This window comes from Gossypium arboreum, chromosome 3 (assembly GCF_025698485.1).
Source record: "Gossypium arboreum isolate Shixiya-1 chromosome 3, ASM2569848v2, whole genome shotgun sequence".
NCBI lineage: Eukaryota > Viridiplantae > Streptophyta > Magnoliopsida > Malvales > Malvaceae > Gossypium > Gossypium arboreum.
Genome location: NC_069072.1, coordinates 58123554 through 58129314, shown reverse-complemented (window position 1 = coordinate 58129314; position 5761 = coordinate 58123554).

Below are 5761 nucleotides of genomic sequence, written 5' to 3'. Positions count from 1 at the left end.
TAATAACAAAATTAACAAATACCTTTAAAATAATAACAAAATTAATAATAAAATAAGTTTTATACAATATCCAAATAATAACAACAAAATAGTAGCAATATAATAGTAATATGGTAGCAAAATAGGAGAAAACAACAAGAAAATACAATTAAAAACAAAAAAAGCAGATTTTTTGTCATTTATCGAATTGAGCCGGGCTCGGGCCAAAAATACCTTACCCGAGGCCCGGTTGTCCAAGCCTATTTTTCGGGCCTATATTTTTGCCCAAATCCTCTCACATTTCGGGTGGGCCTTCGGGCCGGGCCGGGTAGCCTGACCCATGAACAGGTCTACTCTCCTCTCACTTTCCCTCAAATTGGGTTATTACAAGGGAAAGCAAGGTATTCTCAACACCCTTCACTTTCCCTCCCAAACAAAAGAAAGAATAAGTTACTTAACTTTCCTTGCCCTTACCCCAATCCAAATATAATGTTCAGGAGTTCAGGTTTTTTTTTTTTTACTTGTGGTTAAAAATGTTGTTAGACTCTAGACTTTGACAAAATTTGAAATTTAGTAGTCAGACTTGAAAAGTTAAAAATTATGTCCTCTTACTTTTTTAATTTAAAAAATTTAAAAAATTAAATTTTAATTTAAAAATTTAGTAGTCGACTTGAAAACTTAAAATTAAGTCCTCTTACTTTTTTTTAATTTAAAAATATCAATCAAATTATTAAAATTGTAAATATCTTTCGTCAAATTTTGTCAATTTTGCTTGTTGATTAGGCTGCCCTTGTGCGACATAGCATGTGATTGACGAAAAGTAAATATCTTAAATTAATAAATTTAATAGAAACTATCAATGACAATAATTATTGGACTAAGATTTTTAAATTGAAAAAATAGGAGGATTGAATTTTAAGTTTTAAAGTATAAGAACTAAATTAACAAGTGTAAGGACTGACAACAAATTTTAGCCTTTTCTTTTTAGGGGAAACTGTGAGTTTTGAGTTATTTACATTTAAGTGAGTTTTGAGTTTTAATTGTATATGTAATAAGGCTTAATCCATGATTTGACCCTTAAAGTTTACGTGTTTCTCACTTTTGTACCTTGACCAGTTATATGCGTGCGCATTAAAACACAGAATTTATAAAACTATTTTTTGAAGCTCAGTTTTACTACAAGCATACAGTGTCAGTTGTAATATTTATAGTTTCGCTGGAACACAAAATATTCCAATGGGTCGAACCTAAACAAATAATCAATTAAGCAATAGCCAGCATACAAAATAGAGTTAAGCGGCTACTAACGCAATTTTATAGTACGGTAATTCATAACAAGAAGAATTTGCAAGAAAATTAAATATTCTATTTAAGGACTAAATTTCAAGAAATGTAAAACTAAGGAACTATCCAGAAAATAACTAATGGGGTTGGTTGACTTCAATGTGGTCCACTGAACCTCAGACAATGGACCTAAATCACGTAAATTACCAAGTGACTCCATTTTATCTTCTGATCTGAATTTTACTGAATTAGATGAATTAGGTCTGATTTATCTTCCAATCTCATCAGTTAATTCAGGACTAATGAATGGGTGTGCGACAAGATTACCTTCTGGTCTCACTTTATCTTGATGTTACCTTAGGAGCATCACTACCTAAGTTCTTAGTTCTATTCGATTTAGTCCAATTTATAACAATTTAGTCCTTGGTCCAAATATTTTAGTTTACCCACATATCTATCAACCAACTTCCTTTAAGGTTTAGCTACTCATGCTCAAAGAGAATAAAATAAAATAAAAATGGAAAACAAGGCAACCATGAAAGTAAAGCTTAAGAAAATTATAAAAATTGAGTTTTTTGTACAAGAAAACTTAAAAGTAGAAAACTAAAAGCATTCAACAAGAAAATCTAAAGCAAAGAACATAAAAGGAACAAGATTTAACATATTTAAAGTAAAATAAATTGAAATACATCAAGCTAAAGCTTAAAGAGTTTTGAAAGCAAGGTACAAGGACTAGAAATGAAAATAAACCTTAGCTACAGTAATAACTAACTTAACTAACACTAAGAAAAATAAGAACAAGAAGTAAATGCAAAAATAAAACCTAAAATAAGGTAGAAGAAGAGAAAAATAAAATCCGTAAAAAATTGTAGAGAAGAACTAAAGAAAACCTAGCGAACACTAAACCTAAAACTAAGCTAATGTGTGTATCTCTCATCTTCAACCATTTTTGGCTATTTTGAAGTGTATTCTAGTGACTTTTCGTTGTCAAAAATACCCCTACACGGGCCTTTTGTGATTGGTGGACCTATAGACAAAGACTACCTTTTTCATCCCCTGACAAGGTGGTATCGCGATACCGAGAAGAGGATATCGTGATACCTAGGACAATGTTGAGCCTTGGAGTCTTCCTTGGAAGGTGGATATCGCGATACCCAAAGAGGATATCGGGATGCCACTAAAAGAAGTCTTCATTCTCCTATATTGTTGGAGGTATCACGATTCTAAGGTGTGGATATTGCGATACCCTTTCCCTTGGTGCTATTATCGCTCGTTTTCGAACTCTAACATGTCTCTACACCACTTAATAACACATTAGGCCTCCCAATGGCGCTATTGGCCAAATTGGGTCACAAAATGAGAAAAAATGAGACATTTCCACTTATTAACCAAAAATATGAAAATAACAAAAAAAAACTATACTAAAGATGCTATTTTACTTGAGAAAAAGCTCCTTAAGTGCGTCAGAAAAGCCTAATTTGTCATATCAATTTGTGGCAGATTAACTCTCCCACACTCAAGTCTTTGCTTGTCCTCAAGTAAAGACACAAAACATGCAAAAAGACGACTCTTGGGCTAAATTAGGTAAATAAGTTACATAGCAGTAAAACATCAAACTTGTACGAGAATTACTTCACATACAACTTAAGAATGATAGCTAGCTAATTTATTTACTCCGAATGCATATATTATTAGTTCAAGAGGTTAAAGTGTCAATAGATGTAAAGGCAATATAAATGAACTTATGTACAAATATTATCTGTCAAAATAAATTATACAGGTCACTCATAGATATTTAAAAAGAATTGATCATATTCGTTCTAACAAATGAAAGCTCTATACAAATTAATGTGTTGGTGACTTATTTAGGTCCCAAAGGTCTTCTAGATTTGTAACCTTTTGAGGCTAAGGTTGGTATGGATTTAAAGAATGGTCATCTCAAAATGGTTCAAGCATTATGAATAGTATAGCACACGACATTGTTCCCAATTCCCCCCAAATATGATCGTTTCATCTCACTGCTTTATTTCTCATTCTCTCACCTTCCTCTTTTCTCTAACAATATGGAAGAGGGTGGTTGATATTAGCTCAGTTTATGTGCACTATGATTTCGATACATTATGTTATGCTCCTTTGTTTTTTCTTGTTTTGAGCACATTTATCATTTGTTTGTTCTTTTCTCTCAATGCTTTTGATCCTTACTTTTCTTTCTTTCATATTTTTCTTTTCTTTTTATGCAAAATTTTTAGCAAGAATCACTTATAAGCTAATTCAACCCCTCTTCACTAATCACTCAAGTACACTTTGTAAGAAACCTCCGTAATGTTCCTACCTAACCCTCGATGTCCATGGCATGACGTCTATTCAATAGTGCATTACAAAGTTTAGGGACTATGAAAGGTTGAGTTTCGAACTCAATTTCGGATCAAGGTTTCAAACATAGAAGCTCATTAAGAAGAGGCAATGTAAGGCTAAAATTCAAGAACTAGGGATAATATAGTTTAAGGTTGGTCATTTAGGTTCAAGGCTATACAAACAATGCCTAAGGTCTTTCCCAAATTAATCACCTAGTAACAATTCTATTAAGTATACATCTATTTAAATGAAAAATTAGCAATTCAAATTATTTTTTACAAGGATTTGTATATTTTATTCGTCTATATTTTCATTTCAGTTATTGCTTGTAGCTATTATACATATTAACTAGTGAACTAATTGATCTACATTTAAGAGTAAGAAATTATCTAGTATCATTCAAAATTTATAAGTTTGGCAATTCTATATACTGCTTCGATTAACTACTAACTTATTACCTAATTACAGTCCAAACACCATGCAATAACAAAAAATAAAAATGAAAACAAGAAATATTTTTTTTATTTTTGGAAAATTAAAAACAAAAGCAAAAAATATTTTTGGGATTTCTTGAATTTTTTTTGAAAATTGCATAAAAACTAAAATAAACACACAAATAAACATAAAAACAAGAAGAAAAAAACACACGTAAAGCTTATATGCACCCCCTGCCCACACTTAAACCACACATTGTCCCCAATGTGTTCAAAAGAAAGGTTGGGAGGTTACTAGACTTCTCTAGAACGAAGTATCAGACTAGCTCAGGCGTCCATCTCTTCGTTGAAGCTCTATATGTAGTGTAGTCTTTCAAGGTACTAGCTGTGCATAAGACAAATAAACAAAGAAAAACAAAAACAAACAACAACCAAACACAAAATAAAAATATCCAAAAAAAAAATCAAAAAGTGTTTAATAATTTACATGTCAAATAAAAAGTAAATAAAATGCTAAGGCATGTAACTACTCAGAGTTGTCCTCGGGATCCTCGTTTGGTCCCACAATTCCTTTACCCATGTCGCTCATGATGGACTTTGGGGATTGCATCAAGGTTGGTTACTTGGCTCACGTATGACAGGTCCCCCTCTTTGTTGCCTGGCGGATTCGAAGGCATTCTCAAAGTTTCCTTGACAGGATGCGGAGTCATCATCCTCCATGACTATCATCATCTATTTCATCCTCCTCCTCCTCTTGTTGTTTTGTCGCGCCTTCATTTCCCTCAGACAAATCACTCCACTATTCAAGCCAATCCATACCTTCCGCCCCTTAACTCCTTACAAAAGTTTCTATGAACGACTTCATGGACTCTAGAAGTCGTATGTTGTAACGTACGTTATTACCCGACCTACATTCCCACTGCGTAGGTTCATCATCAATTTGGTTTTTGGCACTCTTTTTCGTAACGGTTGGAGGCACCTCTATTTTCTATTTTCATCATTGGTTTTGTTCCTGTATTTGTTTTTTATGAAGCCCTTGGAATTGATGCATTAGGGTGTCTTCAATAATGTTAGTGGTTAGACGATAAAATTGTTTTGTAGTCCCTATCACCACACCAGCTCGATAGCATAAATCAATATCAAGTGAGGAAAATAGATTCGAACCTAAATGCCCGATACACATTTTTGTACCCCTTTTTTGACCCACTTCCCGAGGCTAACTTGTTTACGCTGCTAAATACAATATAACAAAGCAACTCAAAAAACGTTAATTGGTGTTAAGTAGTGGTCAGATCCGAGTACATTTCAGCACATCTTAGTGGCAGAAAACATTATAGCCTGCTTAAAAGATGAGGGGTAATTATTATACCCCTCCCGTTTCCATTCCCCCTTCCCCTCAGTTAAAAATGATAATATAGCGTCCATATTGACATTTTCAAATTTATCAAGATTAATAGCAGATAAATAGTCATTTTCATAACAAGGGATGCCATAATAATTACTAATAACTCTAGGGGATATATCAACCTTCTTATGCCTGACATACATCTTATTTTTCTCAAAAAAAAATAAATTGGATTAAAACTCCAATACGACCAGAATTATGGCAAGTGTCGATGAAAATGGACTACATCTCAAACTTCCTCAAAATTCGAGGGCGAAAGGTCGAAGCCTCTTTCAAGGATAAACATCTGTCCTTGAATATTTGA